The sequence below is a fragment of the Stegostoma tigrinum genome, chromosome 41, assembly GCF_030684315.1.
Source record: "Stegostoma tigrinum isolate sSteTig4 chromosome 41, sSteTig4.hap1, whole genome shotgun sequence".
Taxonomy (NCBI): domain Eukaryota; kingdom Metazoa; phylum Chordata; class Chondrichthyes; order Orectolobiformes; family Stegostomatidae; genus Stegostoma; species Stegostoma tigrinum.
In genome coordinates this window covers 5,838,764-5,858,519 of record NC_081394.1, presented here as the reverse complement: position 1 = coordinate 5,858,519, position 19,756 = coordinate 5,838,764, and the positions used below count along the sequence as shown (strand labels likewise).

The following is a 19,756-nucleotide window of genomic DNA, read 5'->3' as shown; positions in this document are numbered from 1 at the left end:
GTCGGTGGGTCAGGGCTGAGGGAGCGCTGCACTGTTGGAGGGTCAGTGCTGAGGGAGCGGGCACTGTAGGAGGGTCACTGCTGAGTGAGTGGGCACCGTCAGAGGGTCAGTGCCGAGGGAGCGGGCACTGTCGGAGGGTCAGTGCTGAGGGAGCGAGCCCTGTCGGAGGGTCCATGCTGAGGGAGCGGGCACTGTCGGAGGGTCAATGCTGAGGGAGCGGGCACTGTCGGAGGGTCAGTGCTGAGGGAGCGCCGTACCGTCGGGGGTCAGTGCTGAGGGAGTGGGCACAGTCGGAGGGTCAGTGCTAAGGGAACACTGCACTGTAGGAGGGTCAGTGCTGAGGGAGTGTGCACTGTCGGAGTGTCAGTGCTGAGGGAGTGGGCACTGTCGGAGGGTCAGTGCTGAGGGAGTGGGCACTGTCGGAGGGTCAGTGCTGAGGGAGTGTGCACTGTCGGAGTGTCAGTGCTGAGGGAGCGGGCACTGTCGGAGGGTCAGTGCTGAGGGAGTGGGCACTCTCGGAGGGTCAGTGCTGAGGGAGTGTGCACTGTCGGAGTGTCAGTGCTGAGGGAGTGGGCACTGTCGGAGGGTCAGTGCTGAGGGAGTGGGCACTGTCGGAGGGTCAGTGCTGAGGGAGTGTGCACTGTCGGAGTGTCAGTGCTGAGGGAGTGGGCACTGTCGGAGTGTCAGTGCTGAGGGAGTGGGCACTGTCGGAGGGTCAGTGCTGAGGGAGTGGGCACTGTCGGAGGGTCAGTGCTGAGGGAGTGTGCACTGTCGGAGTGTCAGTGCTGAGGGAGCGGGCACTGTCGGAGGGTCAGTGCTGAGGGAGCGGGCACTGTCGGAGGGTCAGTGCTGAGGGAGCGGGCACTGTCGGAGGGTCAGTGCTGAGGGAGCGGGCACTGTCGGAGGGTCAGCGCTGAGGGAGCGGGCACTGTCGGAGGGTCAGTGCTGAGGGAGCGGGCACTGTCGGAGGGTCAGTGCTGAGGGAGCGGGCACTGTCGGAGGGTCAGTGCTGAGGGAGCGGGCACTGTCGGAGGGTCAGTGCTGAGGGAGCGGGCACTGTCGGAGGGTCAGTGCTGAGGGAGTGGGCACTGTCGGAGGGTCAGTGCTGAGGGAGCGGGCCCTGTCGGAGGGTCAGTGCTGAGGGAGTGGGCACTGTCGGAGGGTCAGTGCTGAGGGAGCGGGCCCTGTCGGAGGGTCAGTGCTGAGGGAGCGCCGCGCTCTTGGCCCCTTGAGCCTGCTGCACCATTCGTTATGATAGTGAGTTACTTGACTGCAAACTCAAACTCCCCTGAAATCACCTCTTGCCTCTGAAGAAACTGTCGACTTCTCCACTAGAAAAAACAGTCAAGGGTCTGCCACTGAGCCGTCTTCAGGGAGTCTTCAAGAGACACAAATCACTCTTGCCCCTGTCTGTTTTCAGCCAGCGAGACCTGGTTTTGAAACAATGGCCCTACCAACATCCTGTGGACTTGGATTCAAACCCCGGTATGCTGGAATTTGAATTCAGTAAAGAATTTGAAGTCTAACGAACATCATGAAACTATTTTAGAACCCATCTGGGTCACTAATGTTGGTTAGAGTCATCGAATCTCTATATTGTGGAAGCAGGCCATTCAGCCCCATTTCATACACTCTGACCCTCTGAAGATCATCCCACCCAAAGCCATCCCATCCCTGTCACCCTGCATTTCCCCATGACCAATCCACCCTAACCTGCTCATCCTCGGACTGTGGGAGGAATGGGAAGAATGTGCAAACTCCACACAGACAGTTGCCCAAGTGTGGGATCGAATCCAGGCCCCTGGCACCACGAGGAGGCAGCGCTCACCACTGAGCCACCGTGCCACCCCAACACACAACCCACTCATTCCGGGTCTCAGTCTGGTAAATGTTCTCTCAACCATTTCCAATGCCTTAACTTGCTTTTTATTAAACAGAGACCCGTGCACAGTGTCCGGGTCACACCAGTGCCCTGTAACACTGAAGCATAACCTCCCTATTTTTGGATTCAAACCCTGACTGATTTGACTTGATTTGATTTATTTATTTTCACTGTATTTTGCAACAAAATGCACATTGAATATTGAAAATGCACAAATGAACATAGTTACCACTCTCCTGCATCATCTTGAAATGCCGCAAAATAAACCTAACCATAGAATATGAAGGCAGAAGGATAAAGAAGCGCCCAAAATTTACAGTCCTTCTTGCTCAGTTCTCATGAAAGGTGCTTGGGCTGCCCGGTCAAATTTAGTTTTCTGCAAACTTAAAGAAACAACTCTTATGCAACAAACCAGGTTACCTGTTCACCAAACTAGGCTGACCACCTGGAAAACTCATCCACCACACGTTCCGGTGAACTTGATTGGCCTGCTGGATTCTTCTGATCTCCATCGGCAGGGGTCTTCTTTAGCACGAAGGTGGGTCTGACACGAAGTCGTCACTTCCCAAGTCTTCTTGTGATAAACCATTACATTCTCCTTGCTTTTCTGATTACTTGCTTTCGCTGCACACTAATGTCCTGCAAGTCATGAACTCGGCCACCGTCTGTCAGCTCTGCAGAGTAGGAGTAATCTGGGCTAAGAAAGATGGTGAAGGGGTTTTGTGCGATGGCTTTCTGTTACGCCTCTTAATTCATCCATGGGAGGTGGGCACAACTGACAAGGCCTGCTCCTTGTCCCTAAATGACTCTGAACTGAGGGACTTGCCCAGCCATACTCAGGGGCATTTAGGGGACAAGGACATCGCTTGTGGGTCTGGAGTCACATGGAGTCCCAGACCGAGTAAAGGAGGGCAGTAGAAGGCCACAATGTAGTTTTATGATCGCTATTCCTTCGGCTGTTAAGTTCCAGGTTTATCTACTGTAATTGTGTGCATTAAAATCCCCGCTGTCTTCCCCCTCCTGCACCCCACCACCGCACAGTCCCCCAGCCACTCTGGATGGAAGGAAATGAAGTCTCTGCTTGCCAGCATTTATCCAGGACCTCCCACTGACTGGTGCGATGCTTCAGCTGCCGAAGTGCCAGTCTAATAGCCAAACTGTTTTGAGATTGTCCAGCCTCAGGGAAAGCTAGCAGGTTGTACAGTCATCTCCTGTTGGTGTTATTCTGAACTATACAACCTACTACCTCACACCGAGACAGACAAATCCTCCTCCCGGTGCATGGACCGACCCCCTCCCACACTCCCCACCAGACTCACCCCCGTTCCTCTCCTCCATTCCCAGCCTTTTGAGGAATGGTGCTGCACTTCCCCTCCCTGGAGCCGTAGTGCACCCCAGGCCATGACTGGTGCACAGCAAGACCCCTCAAACCACCCGCGCATGAGGCTTGTGGGATGGGACGGTTCTGTTGGGGGAGGGTGGTGAGAGGGGTTATGCTGTTGGCCTCGCCTCCCCCAACACTGCATACAGACGACCAACCTCACCCCTACTGCCCTACCCCATCCCCATTCCCCTCCCGGGGGGTGGGTGGAGAAGAGGTGAGGAGGGGAGATGTGAACCAATCCAGCCTACAGCCAGCGGAATTTCAGGGTGAAAGTGCTGGGAAGTGGCCCAAGGAGTAACCTGTAAGAGCTCCTCGTCTTTTCGAGCGAATCAGATCATAAGATGTGGGAACAGAATGCCATTCAGCCCATCTGCTCTGTCCTTGATTGAGATTCTGGCCAATCCAATCATTCTCCACTTCACTTCCCTGCGGGTGAGGGGCAGCATGAGCACACGGAGGGCAGTGCTGATATGGAGGAGGTGGTGGATAGAGGTTGACAACATTTAAAAGACATTTTGGACTGGTACAGGAACAGGAAAGGTTTCAGGGGATAGGGGGCAAACACAGGCAAATGGGGCAAGTTCAATTTGGGAAATTAGTTGGGCCAAAGGGCCTGTTTCCATGCTCTTTCAAAGCCAGTTCCTCAAGGAGGGGAGAAACCTGGCAGTTTTTTTGTGCAAGGGAGGGAAGAGGAAGCGCGACTCAGAGTTTGTTGCAAGCAAACAGTACCAGGTGTCGACAGCAGGGTGCAGCGTGTGCCAGGTTTTGCACTGAGGCTGTCAAATGGATGTCAGATGCAAAAATGATCCATCTATCAGAGATCTCTGAGAAATCTCACGCCAATACTGTCTCGGGGGTGGGGGGCTGGGGGTTGGAGGCACCTCAGGAAGGGGCACAAAGCCTTGCACAGGAGATTTACTGGGGGCGGTGGCTGAGGTGGGGGGATGAGGGTTTTCTGTCCATGTGGAGAGAGCCTATATCGGGAGGCAATGTCCCTGTGGTATTATCACTGGACTGTTAATCCAGAGATTATGTTCTGAGGAAGGGTCACCGGACCCGAAATGTTAACTCTGTTTTCTCCTACGCAGATGCTGCCAGACCTGCTGAGCTGTTCCTGATTTACAGCATCCGCAGTTCTTTTGGTTTTTGTTAACCCAGTGTCTCAGATAACATCCTGAGGACCTGGGTTCGAATCCTGCCACGGCAGATGGTGGAATTGGATTTCAATAAAATATCTGCAGTTAGGAGTCTAATCATGACCGGGAATCCATTGTTGATTGCTGGGGAGAAACCCATTCGGTTCTGATGAAGGGTCTAGGCCCGAAACGTCAGCTTTTGTGCTCCTGAGATGCTGCTGGGCCTGCTGTGTTCATCCAGCCTCACATTTTATTATCTGCCATCTTACCTGGTCTGGTCTACATGTGACTCCAGACCCACAGCAATGTGGCTGTCTCTAATGAGGTGGTTGCCCTCTGGGCAATTAGGGATGGGCAATAAATGCTGCCTGGTCAGCAATGCTCATGAACAAATGAAGGAAATTAAAAATTGCGAGATCATCTCCCTTGGAGCAGGGAAAGCTCAGGGGGAGACGGAATTGGGGTGTTTAAACTCCTTAGGGGGTTTCTATCGAGCTGACGAGGGAGAGACTGTCTCCAGCGGCAGGAAGGTGAGTCACCAGACGGACCTGGATGGAAGAGAAGAGAGAAAAGCAGGGGGTGGGATGCAGAATTTGGTTTTTGAGCCAGTGAGTATCTGTATCCGGGATGCTCTGCCTGGAAGGGAGCAGGTTCAACAGGAACTTTCAAAGCTGGTGGGTGGAGGGGAAGGGTGGAGGGAAGCACTGGGGTAGAGAGTGAGGGGGAGGACAGTGGGGGCTAATTGGTTAGGTTCCCCATCAGTGAGGGAATTGAGGGAAAGGGCAGGACGCGAGGAATGTCAGATTGAGCAGAATCGAGGGGCAGAATAGCCTACCCCTGGCTTGTTATTTCCAATGGTCCTCGAGAGAGATCTTACAGAGGTCAACCAAACCTAAAACCAGCTGGTCTGGGCCATTCTCACAGCACTGATTGTGGGATCTTGCAATGCACCAATAGGCTGCAGAGTTTGATACGGTCCTCCGTTGGCAGCTGAACGCTGGGACTTGACTCTGCCAAGTGGAGCATGGCGCTAGAGAGATGCAAGAGTGCCCTGTTCGTGGAGGAGATTTTTTCGAAGAAATGAGGGACCTTCCTGCTGGATGGAGTGGGGGTCGGGGGAGGTCGATGGGCCGAATTGCCTCACAGTTGGCAGGGAGCAGAGGGGATCCTGGAAGGATTACCGATGGAGGGCCTGCCCAACCTTAAACTCCTTCTCGCCGCGACCGCCCCCATGCCCCCCCCCCCCCCCCAGCCAAACCCGACCCTCAGAGTCCCTGGTCGTCCCCTTGGCTGTTGCCATGCCGACACACACCCTTAAACCCGAGCTTGTGTGAGTGCGAGAGACCGCAAGTTCGGATCTACGGGTTCGCATCGACCGGCCGTGTTGGGGCGGGGGGACGGTAGAGAGAGAGAGAGCGGGTGGGGTAGGGGTGAGGTGTGGAGGAAAGGGGAGAGGGGAGGGGATTGGGGGAGAGGAGGTTGGGAGAAGTGAGGGGCAGAGGAAGGGGGAGGGGGTTAATTAGGGGAGAGGAGGGGGAGTGGACGGGGAGAGAGGTGGGGAATGGGGAAGGGGAATGGAGAGAGAGGTGGGGATTGTGGTGGGGCGATTGGGGGAGAGGGCTTTGGGGAAGAGGGGAGCTGAGGGGAGAGGGGAGGGGAATGGAGGGGAGGGGAATGGGGGAGAGGGATGGGGATTATGTTTTGGGAATGGGGGAGAGGGCGTTGTGGGAGGGAGCAGAGAGGGAGAGGGGAGGGGATTGTGGTGGGGGGATTGGGGTAGAGGGCATTGGGGAAGAGGTGAGCGGAGGGGAGAGGGGAGGGGAATGGAGGGGAGGGGAATGGGGGAGAGGGGAATGGGGGAGAGGGATGGGGATTATGGTGGGGTGATTTGGGAAGAAGGCATTGGGGGGATTGGGAGAGAAGGGTGAAAGGGTAGGGGGAGGGGAGAGAGGGGAGGGGCATGGGGGGAGAGGGGTGGAAATTGTGGTGGTGGGATTGGGGGTGAGGGTATTGGGGGAGGGGAGTGGGAGAGGGGAGGAGAATGGGGGAGGGGGGATTTGGAGAGGATTTGGAAGGAGTGGAGGAGACGTGAGGGGGAAGCGAGAGGGAAGTGAGGGGAGAGAGCTGGAGGGAGATAGGTGGACGGGGGCAATTTGGACACAGGAGAGGGTTGGAGGAGAGGGGAAGGATTTGGGGAGAATTCCCTTCTGGAACTCCAACTGGTCCTACTCCTGACCTTTCCTCACTCGGCCGTCCCTTCATTCCCAGATACACTGACTCTTACCCCAACCCCATCATCCCTCCTTAAACACGGAGACCAGGAATGACCAGCTCCTGCTCCTAGAAGGTCAAAACTGGGAAGAGTAGGCCATTCAGTTCCTTGGGCCTGTCTGTGCCATTTAATGCCATCGTGGCTGTCCTCAACTGGGCCTCAAATTCACCTCAGCTCGTTACTGATTAAAAAATCTTCCCTATTCACTATCCCAGCATCTGCCCAACTCCAGGATAGTGAATCCCTCAAATTTATGACCCCCCAGAAGTTATTTATTGTCACGCACACTTCTGTTGCAAAATACAGTGAAAAATGCCGTATGGTGTCACCAGCTTAACGCACAGGAAAATAAAATGAAATGTGGGATTTAAAGGCAGAAGAATCAAGAAATACAGGAAAAGTTTGCAGTCCTCCTTGATAAGTGCTGCACCACGGGCCAGGGCCCAGTCCCCTGCTCCATGCTGCTGGGATGAAATCTCCCGCACCCCTGACACCCTCACAATTTCTCCTCATCTCTGTTTTAAATCTGTGCTATTATCCCAACTACCCCCATCGTCCTAACTTACCCCCTTATCCTATACACCCCATTATCCCAACTACCCCCTTATCCTAACTACCCCCTTCCCTAACTACCCCCTTGTCCTAATTACCCTCTTGTCCTAACTACCCCCTTCCCTAACTACCCCCTACCCTAACTACCCCCTTCCCTAACTACCCCATATCCTAACTACCCCCTTATCCTAGCTACCCCCTTATTCTAACTACTCCCTTGTCCTAACTACCCCCTTCCCTAACTACCCCCTTATCCTAACTACCCCCTTATCCTAACTACCCCCTTCCCTAACTACCCCCTTATCCTAACTACCCCCTTCCCTAACTACCCCCTTGTCCTAACTACCCCCTTATCCTAACTACCCCCTTATCCTAGTTACCCCTTCTCCTAGCTACCCCCCTTATCCTAGATACCCCCTTATCCTAGCTACCCCCTCATCCTAGCTACTCACCTATTCTAACTACCTCCCTTATCCTAGCTACCCTCTCATCCTTGCTACGCCCTTATCCTAACTACCCCTCTTACCCTAACTAGCTCTACCCTAACTACCCCTACTCTAACTACCCCTACCCTAACTACCCCATATCCTAACTACCCCATACCCTAACTACCCCCTTATCCTAACTACCCCATACCCTAACTACTCCATACCCTAACTAACCCCTTATCCTAACTACCCCCTCATCCTAGTTACCCCTTCTCCTAGCTACCCCCCTTATCCTAGATACCCCCTTATCCTAGCTACCCCCTCATCCTTGTTACGCCCTTATTCTAACTACCCCCCTTATCCTAGCTACTCCCTCATCCTAGCTACGCCCTTATTCTAACTACACCCCTTATCCTAGCTCCCCCCTCATCCTTGCTACGCCCTTATCCTAACTACCCCTCTTATCCTAACTACCCCCTCATGTTAGGAACTGTGACCTCTTGGACTCAATCTAATTCAGCTCCCCCTGCAATAAATTTTAACATTGTCCTGCCGATATCCAAAGATACAGGAAATTGGTCAGGCCGCCTCTGGAACACTGCTTGCAGTTCTGGGCTCCCTGCTCGACAAAGGATGTTGAGAAACTTGAAATGGTTCAGAAATGATCCACGAGAATGTTGCTGGGGGTGAAAGGTTTGAGCCACAGGGAGACGCTGAGAGGCTGGTGTGAGTTCCCCTGGAGCTGAGGGGTGGTTTTCAAGGGGTTTATAAAATCGTGGATAGGGTGAATAGACAAGGTCTTTCTCTGGGCTGGGGGAGTCCAAAGTTAGAGGTTTAAGGTGAGAGGGGAAAGATTTAAAAGGGACCTGAGGGGCAACTTTTTCACACAGAGGGTGGTGCGTGTATGGAATGAGCTGCCAGAGGAAGTGAAGGCTGGTACAGTTACAGCATTTAAAAGGCATCTGGATGAGCATGTAAATAGGAAGGGTTCGGAGGGACATAGGCCAAATGCTGGCAAATGGGTCTAGATTGATTAGGGATAATCTGGTTGGCATGGAGCAGTTGGACCGAAGGGACTGTTTCCATGTTGCACAGCTCTCCGACTGTATTTTCAGGGTGGGTAGGTGTTGGAGAATTATTCTGTTTGCTGGGAGAGATAAAAGACCCCAGACCCTAACCAGAGATTCCGCATTCCAATTATAAACAGTCACATTCCCGATCCCTGTCGTCACTCACCGCTCGGGAATGTAAACAGCATCGGATTTTCCCGTCTGCTGACCAGAAACTCAAGTGGACTCACCACATAAACACAGCGGCTACAAGAGCAGAGCAGAAGCTGGGAATCCTACAGAGAGTAATTCCCCTCCCGACTCCCCACAAAGCCTGTCCCACCATCCCCAAGGCACAAGTCAGGAGTGGGATGGAATACTCCCCACTTGCCCCTGGATGGGGGCAGCCCCAACTCAAGAAGCTCGACACCATCCAGGACAAAGCAGCCCCCGCTCGATCGGCCCCACATCCACAAACATCCCACTCCCTGCCCCCCACCGACGCTCAGTCGCAGCAGTGTGTACCATCTACAAGATGCGCTGCAGAGATTCACCTTCTACCTCAACTCTGTTTATAAATTTGCAGACAACATCAACGTTGTAGGTTGAATCCCAAGCTACGACGAGACAGAATGCAGGAAAGAGACAGAGTGTTTAGAGCTGTGGTATAATGACAAAAATTTCTACTTCGATGTCAGCAAAAACAAAGGAGCAGGTCAGGAAGCAGACTGGAGGGCACACCCTGTGTCTGTATCAATGGTGGAGAGTGTTGAGATCACCAACAGATTTCCCCGGTCCACCCACGTTGATGCTACGGCCTGCAAAACACAACAACGTCTCAACTTTCACAGGAGGCTAAGGAAATTCCGCATGCCCTCAATGATTCTTACCAATTTTTATAGATGCCGCATAGAAAGCATTCCATTTGGATGCAACGCAGTGTAGCTTGGCAACTGCTCTTCCCAAGACCACAAGAAGCTACAGGGAGTGATGTCCACAGCCCAGCCCATCACACAAAACAGCCTCCCATCCACTGACTCCATCTACACTTCCCACTGCCTTGAGAAAGCAGCCAACAACATCAAAGACCCCTCCCACCCCGGCTATAATCTCTCATACCCTCTGTTTTCAGGCAGGAGATATAAAAGTTTGAAAGCATGAACAGATTCAAGAACAGCTTCTTCCCCGCTGTTATCCGACTTTCAAATAGACCCCTTGGATTTATTTCTGATCTGTCAGTCTGCACTTTGTCTGTGGCTGTAACACTGTATTCTGAACGCTCTCCTGCCACATTGTTGCACTTTGTATGTTTCAATCTGCCTGTATAGCACACAAAACAACACTTTTCACTGTATCCTGGTACATGCGACAACAAGAAATCAAATCAAATTAAATCTTAGACAGCACGTTCTAAACCCGCACCTACTTCCATCCAGAAGGACAAAAGCAGCAGATACATGGCAACGCTACCCTCTGCCAGTTTCCCCTCCAAGCCACTCACCATCTGAGTTGGAAATGGATCACCGGTCCTTCACTGTCGTTGGGTCAAATTCCTGGAATTCCCTCTTGCTTTGGAGAAGGGAATGGGAAATGTGGCCAGACAATGCAGAATCACACATATTACATTTGAGCAGCACAAACTGGCTCAGTTCCTCAGGTAAGTGCCAACAGAGTCAACACCAGCCCTGGGACAAGAGAACTCACTGAGAACGGCTCCAAGTTAATTATTCATTGATTAGCAAGGTCACACTAGACCCACACTTGGAGCACCGTGCACAGTTCCAGTCTCCGGGTCCTTCATTTAGACCCGCACTCGGAGCACCGTGCACAGTTCCAGTCTCCGTATCCCTCAGTTAGACCTACATAGGGAGCACCGTGCACAGTTCCAGTCTCCGTATCCCTTAGTTAGACCCACACTCGGAGCACCGTTCACAGTCCCAGTCTCCGTATCCCTCAGTTAGACCCACACTCGGAGCACCGTGCGCAGTTCCAGTCTCCGTATCCCTCAGTCAGACTCACACTTGGAGCACCGTGCACAGTCCCAGTCTCCGTATCCCTCAGTTAGACCCACACTTGGAGCACCGTGCACAGTCCCAGTCTCCGTATCCCTCAGTTAGACCCACACTCGGAGTGCCGTGCACAGTTCCAGTCTCCGTATCCCTCAGTTAGACCCACACTCGGAGCACCGTGCACAGTTCCAGTCTCTGTATCCCGCAGTTAGACCCACACTCGGAGCACAGTGCACAGTTCCAGTCTCTGTATCCCTCAGTTAGACCCACACTCGGAGCACAGTGCACAGTTCCAGTCTCCCTATCTCTCAGTTAGACCCACACTCGGAGCACAGTGCACAGTTCCAGTCTCCGTATTCCTCAGTTAGACCCACACTCGGAGCACCGTGCACAGTCCCAGTCTCCGTATCCCTCAGTTAGACCCACACTCGGAGCACCGTGCACAGTTCCAGTCTCCGTTTTCCTCAGTCAGACTCACGCTCGGAGCGCCGTGCACAGTTCCAGTCTCCGTATCCCTCAGTCAGACTCACGCTCGGAGCACCGTGCACAGTTCCAGTCTCCGTATCCCTCAGTTAGACCCACAGTCGGAGCGCCATGCACAGTTCCAGTCTCTGTATCCCTCAGTTAGACCCACACTCGGAGCACCGCGCACAGTTCCAGTCTCCATATCCCTCAGTCAGACTCACACTCGGAGCGCCGTGCTCAGTTCCAGTCTCCTTATCCTGCAGTTAGACCCACACTCGAAGCACCGTGCACAGTTTTGGTCTCCGTATCCCTCAGTTAGACCCACACTTGGAGCGCTGTGCACAGTCCCGGTCTCTATATACCTCAGTTAGACCCACACTCGGAGCACCGTGCACAGTTCCGGGCTCCGTATCCCTCAGTTAGACCCACACTTGGAGCGCTGTGCACAGTTCCGGTCTCTGTATCCCTCAGTTAGACCCACACCCGGAGCACTGTGCACAGTTCCGGGCTCCGTATCCCTCAGTTAGACCCACACTTGGAGCGCTGTGCACAGTTCCGGTCTCTGTATCCCTCAGTTAGACCCACACCCGGAGCACTGTGCACAGTTTCGGTCTCCGTATCCCTCAGTTAGACCCACACTCGGAGCACCGTGCACAGTCCCAGTCTCCGTATCCCTCAGTTAGACCCTCACTCGGAGCACCGTGCACAGTCCCAGTCTCCGTATCCCTCAGTTAGACCCACACTCAGAGCACCGTGCACAGTTCCAGTCTCCGTATCCCTCAGTTAGACCCACACTCGGAGCGCCGTGCACAGTTCCAGTCTCCGTATCCCTCATTCAAACCCACACTGGGAGCGCCGTGCACAGTTCCAGTCTCCGTATCCCTCAGTTAGACGCACACTCGGAGCACCATGCACAGTCCCGGTCTCCGTATCCCTCAGTTAGACCCACACTCAGAGCACCGTGCACAGTTCCAGTCTCCGTATCCCTCAGTTAGACCCACACTCGGAGCAACGTGCACAGTTCCAGTCTCCGTATCCCTCAGTTAGACGCACACTCGGAGCACCGTGCACAGTCCCGGTCTCCGTATCCCTCAGTTAGACCCACACTCAGAGCACTGTGCACAGTTCCAGTCTCCGTATCCCTCAGTTAGACCCACACTCGGAGCACCGTGCACAGTTCCAGTCTCCGTATCCCTCAGTTAGACCCACACTCAGAGCACTGTGCACAGTTCCAGTCTCCCTATCCCTCAGTTAGACCCTCACTCGGAGCACTGTGCACAGTTCCAGTCTCCGTATCCCTCAGTTAGACCCACACTCAGAGCGCCGTGCACAGTCCCAGTCTCCGTATCCCTCATTCAAACCCACACTGGGAGCGCCGTGCTCAGTCCTGATCTTTCTATCTGGAAAGAGTGCAGGTCTGAGGCTCTTTTCGCTGGATGACTGATGGTTGTAGTGTATCCTGGAAAGAGGGCTTAATAATTATGAACAGGTCAGTCATGAGGAGGGGCTGAATGGCCTCATCCTGTTCCACACTGAAACCAACAAGTGCACTGTCGCTTCCGGATTGGTGCATGATTTGTTTTACTCTCTGTCACACTGAGCTGTGCGATGCTGCCCCAGCCGCTCAGCCAGGAGGACAGGTGAGTCCTTCCCCCACCCCAGGGCTTGGCCTCAGACTGGTTGCGCTCCCTGGATGTGGGGAGGAGGGGTTTCTGACATTACCCTGGGAGGGGTGTGTTTCTGATGTTGCCCGTACCTGTTCAGATCCCCCTCCAGTGCTCATTCCTCACAACTCCATCTCATCCAGGCATCCTTTCCTACTGTCGCATCGTACTCTCATTTCCTCACCACGTCCCTCCGAATCACCTCACTCCCTCCTGTGTCGCACCGAGTCTCAGCATCTCTGGGGAAGAAGCTGGACAGAAATTGGGATATGGGAACAGAGCAAACAAACAAGCACAGATTTCCATAAGGAACAATATATTAACGGAGAGACAGAAGCAGCATGTGTGAGAGAGAGAGAGAGAGAGAGAGAGGGAGCGAGAGTGACATAGATAGAGAGAGGGGGATAGACAGGGCAATAGAGAGGAGCAGAATGAGAGACAGTATAGAGGAATAGAGTTGGGGAGAGAAGGGGGGGAACTGAGAGAGAGGAAGAGAGCAATAGAGAGATGGACAGAGAAACAGAGAGAGAGAAAGATAAGGACTGGGAAAGAGAGAGAGAGAGACTGAGCGAGTCACAGAGTGAGAGAGAGATACAGAGAGAGAGTGCAGGGCAAAGAAAGTGAGAGGAAGAGAGAGAGAAAGAGACAGAGGGAGAGAGACCAAGATAGAGACAGAGAGAGACAGACAGCGAGTTGGACAGAGAAAGAGAGAAACAGAGGGACAGCCAAACAGGAGAGGGACAGAGATAGAAAGAGAGATATTAAGGGAGAGAGAGACAGACACAGAGATAGACAACGAGAGATAGAGAGACACAGAGAGAGAGAAAAACAGAGAGACAGAAACAGAAAGAGAAGACAGAGACAGATCGAGAAAGGGGGTGAAACAGCGAGAAAGAAAGGGAGAGAGAGACAGACGCAGAGAGAGAGAGAGACAGACAGAGAGAGAGAGAGAGAGAGAGACAGACAGGCAGACAGTGAGCAGAAGAATTCAACAATGCTGTAAAACACAAATGCATTTTTAAAGAAAATGGGCATTTAATTCAGCCCTTCCCCACCTTGAGAGGAAAACTTCACAGGGCCAGTGGGCACTGAGTGCTGGCAACGTGATGAGGGAGGACACTCTCAAGGGAGTGACGGAGAGAGGGTGCAAGGGGGTGACAGAACGACAGAATTGAGGGAGCAAGGGAGTGAGGGACCGAGGGAGTGAGTGATGGAGTGAGTGTTCAACAGAGGGAGTGAGAGTGAGGAACCGAGGGAGTGAGGGATTGAAGGAGCAAGGCAAGGAGTGAGTGAAGGGGGGAGGGATCGAGGGAGCAAGAGTAAGGGAGTGAGTGAATGAGGGATCAACCGGGTGAGTGAGGGAGGGATTGAGGGAGTGAGGGTTTGAGGGAATGAGTCTGTGCGAGTGAGTGAGAATGAACACCCTCCTCAGAGTGCATTCTAACCCTCCGTAGAGGGCCTGGGACTGTGGGGAATAGAGGAAATCACATTTTCTAACCCTTAGCCTGGTTATGCTCAGCGCCACAACGAGACCTGGTTGCCATGCAACTTCACCAGTCCGGGTCACATTGGGCTCAGGACCCATTTCTCCTCATTGCTCCCTCTCTCCTTCCCTTCCTCCCCCTCCCTTACTCCTTCCCTCTGTCTCTCTTGCTCCCTCTCTCCCTCCGTCACCGCCTTGATCCCTCTCACACTGTATCACCTTATCAGCAGGGAGATGTTAGAGAGTCGGAGGATGGAGAATGCCTGAGTGACTCTCACATTGGCTCATGAACACGTGCCCTCCTCCATCCCTCCCTTTCCCACACTCTGTCTCTCCTTCACTACCTTGCTCCCTCATTCTCTCATTCCCTCTCCCTCACTTCCCCTTTCCCTTACTTGCGCTCTCACTCACTGGATTATACCCTCGCTCTCTCACTCCCTCGCTCACACTGTCAGTCCCTCTCTCCCTCTCCCTTAATCCCTATTTCCCTCTTCCCCACTCTCTCTCTATCTCTCACACCCTCACTTCCTCTCTCTGTCACACTCACTCCATCACTCTATCACTTGCACATTCCCTCAATCACTCATCCCCTCACTCCCTCTCTCCCTCTCCCTTAATCCCTGTCTCCGCCTCCCTCCATCCAGACGCTTTTTAAATGCTGTAACTGTACCAGCCCCCACCACCTCCTCTGGCAGCTCATTCGATACACGCACCACCCTCTGCGTGAAAATGTTGCCCTCTTAGGTCCCCTTGAAATCTTGCCCCTCTCACCTTAAACCTGGACAGAAGTCACACAACACCAGGTTATAGTGCAACATGTTCAGTCAAAATCACAAGTCTTCATAGCACTGCCCCTTCATCAAGTGAAGTGGAGGGAAGCTATCACCTAAAATGAGGAATAGCACCTCACATTGATCTGAATTACACTGCATCTGCCACTCCTTGGCCCATTGGCCCATCTGATCAAGGTCCCATTGAAATCTAAAGTAACCTTCTTCATTGTCCACTAAACCTCATGTTATTGGTGTCATCTGCAAACCCACTAGCCTCTGTTTACATCCAAAAAATGACCAAAAGCAGTGGGCCCAGCACCGATCCTTGTGGCACACCGCTGGTCACAGGCCTCCAGTCTGAAAACCAAGCTTCCACCGCTACCCTCTGCCATCTCCATTCAAGCCAAATTTGCATCCAAGTGGCTTGCTCTCATTACGAGAGATTCTATCCCTCAGGATTCCCTTCAACTTGCCCACCACCACTGTCTTGCTCACGGGTCTATAGTGCCCTGGTTTTCCTTACCACCTTTCCTAAACAGTGGCACCACGTCAGCCAACCTCCAGTGTTCCGGCACCTCACCTGTGACTATCGATGATACAAATATCTCAGCAATGGGCCCAGCAAGCATTTCCCTAGCTTTCCATAGAGTTCTGGGGTACACCTGATCAGGTCCCAGGGATTTATATACCTTTATGCATTTTAAGACATTCAGCACCTCTTCCTCTGTAATATGGATATTTTTCAAGATGTCACAATTTTTTCTCCCACGTTCTCTATCTTCCATATCCTTCTTTACAGTAAACACTAGTGCAAATTACTCGTTTAGTACCTTCCACATCTCCTGCGTTCCAACACACCTTGCTGATCTTTAAGGGACCCTATTCTCTCCCTAGTTACCCTTTTGTCCCTAATGTATTTGTAGAATCCCTTTGGATTCTCCCTAACTCTATTTGCCAAAGCTACCCTTTTTTGTTCTCCTGATTTCCCTCTTAAGTCTACTCTTACTGCCTTTTTACTTCTAGGGATTCACTTGATCTCTGCTGACTTATACTTTATTCTTAAGCGAAACCTCAATTTATCTAGTCATCCAGCCTTCCCTACACGTACCAGTCTTGCCCTTCATCCTGACAGGAACATACTGTGTCTGGACTCTTGTTATCTCATTTCTGAAGGCTTACCATTTTCCAACCATCCCTTTACCTGCAAACATCTGTTCCTAATCAACTTTTGAAAGTTCTTGCTTAATACCTTCAAAATTGGCCTTCCTCCAATTTAGGACTTTAACTTCTAGATCCAGCCTATCTTTTTCCATCACTATTTTAAAACTAATAGAATTATGGTCTCTGATCTCAAAGTGCTCCCCCACTGACTCCATCTCCTGCCCTGCCTTATTTCCCAAGAGCAGGTCATATCCTGCACCTTCTCTCGTCGATACGTCCACAAAATTTCTTGTACGCACTTGGCAAATTCCTCTCCATCCAATCCCTTCACCCTATTCTTAAAGATAACTGAGATCTCCTTACAAATTTGTTTTTCAATTTCCTACCGTCTCTTGGACAATCCCAATAACATCATCATCCCTTTCTTATGTTTCAGTTCCACCCAAATGCCATCCCTGGACGTGTTCCCAGGAATATCCTCGCTGAGTACAGCTGTAATGTTATTCCTCATCAAAAATATCACTCTCCCTCCTTTCTAGCCCTCTTCTTTCTATACAGCATCTATAGTATCTTTCTTATAGTATCTATACCCTGGCAAGTGTGCAAAGAGAGAGAGAGAGATGGTGCGAGTGTGAGGGTAAAGAGCGTAAGTACCCAACAGTCAACTGGATCTCTCTCTAAAAAAGGCACTGGGCTTGGGCTAGGACTAGGGTTAGGGGTGGGGTTAGGGATGGGGCTGGGGATGGGGTTATGACAAAGGATGGGCTTGGGGATGCTAATGGGGATTGGGTTTGGGGATGAGCGATGGGGATGGGGAGATGGGATTTATGGATGGGGAATGGGGATGGATAGTAGGAAATGGGGTTGGAGGGGTGGGGAGGGGTGTTGGGGGGAATGGGGGTGGGGATGGGGATGGGGATGGCGATGGCAATGGTGGCGTGGGAATGGGGAATGAGGGATGGGGATGGGAGATGGGGATAGCGATTGAGGATAAAAGGTGGGGATGGGGAATGGGTGATGGGAAATGGCAATGGGAACAAAGGATGGGGATGAGAATGGGCTCTGGGGATAAGGGAACGGGGATGGGGATGAGGGATGGGGTTGCGAGATGTGGATGGGGAATAGGGGATGCGTATGGGATGAGAATGGCGATGGGGGTGAGGAATGGCGATGGCGATGGAGGATGGGGATAGGGGATGGGGGTGGGGCATGGGAAATGAGGGATGGGGATGGGGATAGGAGATGGGGATCTGGATTGAGGATGGGAGTTGAGGATGATGAATGGATGATGGCATTGGGGATAAGGGATGGGAGATGGGGTCAAGGGATGGGGATAAGAGATGGGAATGGGGATGACAATTGGCGATAGGGATGGGGGATGAAAAAAGGGGGTGGGGATGGGGAATGAGAGCTGGGGATGGGGATGGGAGTTGGGGAATAGGGATTGAGGATGGGGAATGGGGGGGTGGCAATGAGGATAAGGGATGGGGATGTTGATGAGGGATGGGAATGGAGGGTGGTGATAAGGGATGGGAGATGGGGACAGGGATGAGGTTGGGGAATGCGAATGGGAGGTGGGATGGAATTAGGGATCGTGCTGAGGGTTAGGGTTAGGGTTAGCGAAGGGGGTTGGCTTGAGGGTTAGGGATAGCCCTCATGGGTCAGGGGCTCCAGGGAAATGAATAACTTCCACAATGACTGACAGACAGCACCCAACTGGGGGAAGAAATTAACATGAGACTCTCTCCCTGTTTTTCTCCCTCCTCCATCTCTCTTTGTCTGCATCCTCCATCCAACATGTTCTGCCTCTTGCTGTGTCTCAGTCACATTCTGCCTAGGGCTGTGGACAATGGGAGACAGGAAGTTATTGACACCATTTGGTGGGGACTGACTGATGGACGACTTTTCAGACTGAGTGAGCTCTGGGACAGGGTTGGGGGGTGCGATCTGAGTGGGAAAGAGTTCGAGGAAATGACAAACTAAACCGATTCCTGACCCTTGCAGCCCCGTGCCACCTTACCTCGTGGTCTCTGCTTCTCCTGGGCTCCTCCTAGTAACCCATCTGAATTTTGTTGATTTTGCCTGTGGGAAAGATGGCGGAGATTGAGATTTTGATCGATGTCTGCTGCTCTCCCGCTGACAGCTCAACGCCAAGTCAACAAAGGAGCTGCGCCCCCACCCACACCAACAATCACCAGGCTTGCTCGCAATGTACCCAGGCCTGGCAGGAACTGGGCCATCGACGCTCCTCTTCTCAAAAGGGTCCTTTGGCATCTCAGGAGGAGCCTGCAGCCTAGTGGTACCAGGTTAATCCAGAGTCCCTGGGGGACATGAATTTGAATCCTGCCACGCCAGATGGTGGAATTTGAATTCAGTAAAGAATCTGGAATAAAGAGTCGAATGATGACCATCCAACCATCGTCAGGAAAAACCCATCTGGGTCGCTAACGTGCTTGAGAGTTCCAACAGTGCAGAAGGAGGCAATTCGGCCCATCAAGTCCACGCTGACCCTCTGAAGAGTAACACACACAGGCCAATGCCCCCTTTCCTATTACTCAATTTCTCATGCTCAATCCACCGAATTTGTACAAGAACATAGGGGCTAGAGGGGCTTACAGAAATAGGGAGGGGGTGTAAGGGCTGGAGGGGGTTACAGAGATAGGGAGGGGGTGTAGGGGTTGGAGGGGCTTCCAGAAATAGGGAGGGGGTGTAGGGGTTGGAGGGGCTTCCAGAAATAGGGAGGGGGTGTAGGGGCTGGAGGGGGTTACAGAGATAGGGAGGGGGTGTAGGGGCTGGAGGGGGTTACAGAGATAGGGAGGGGGTGTAGGGGCTGGAGGGGGTTACAGAGATAGGGAGGGGGTGTAGGGGCTGGAGGGGGCTACAGAGATAGGGAGGGGGTGTAGGGGCTGGAGGGGGTTACAGAGATAGGGAGGGGGTGTAGGGGCTGGAGGGGGTTACAGAGATAGGGAGGGGGTGTAGGGGCTGGAGGGGGTTACAGAGATAGGGAGGGGTGTAGGGGCTGGAGGGGGTTACAGAGATAGGGACAGGTTGTAGGGGCTGGTGGGGGTTACAGAGATAGGGAGGGGGTGTAGGGGCTGGGGGGTTACAGAGATAGGGAGGGGGTGTAGGGGCTGGAGGGGGTTACAGAGATAGGGAGGGGTGTAGGGGCTGGAGAGGGTTACAGAGATAGGGAGGGGGTGTAAGGGCTGGTGGGGGTTACAGAGATAGGGAGGGGTGTAGGGGCTGGTGGGGGTGACAGAGATATGAGGGGTTGTGGGGCTGGTGGGGGTTACAGAGATAGGGACGGGTTGTAGGGGCTGGTGGGGGTTACAGAGATAGGGAGGGGGTGTAGGGGCTTGAAGGGGGTTACAGAGATAGGGAGGGGGTGTAGGAGCTGGAGGGGGTTAAAGAGATAGGGAGGGGGTGTAGGGGTTGGAGGAGGTTACAGAGATAGGGAGGGGGTGTAAGGCTGGAGGAGGTTACAGAGATAGGGAGGGG

General features: G+C 52.9%; 1 protein-coding gene across 1 annotated transcript in view; it reads right to left on the bottom strand.

Annotated features, from left to right (window-relative positions):
- fpr1 (formyl peptide receptor 1) overlaps positions 1-19,756 on the bottom strand; it is an 88,303-nt gene that overhangs the window by 36,208 nt on the left and 32,339 nt on the right. Inside the window, 3 exon segments of the mRNA XM_059641235.1 lie at positions 10,205-10,272; positions 12,934-13,092; positions 18,279-18,340. The gene's annotated coding sequence lies outside the window, so the exon portion shown is untranslated.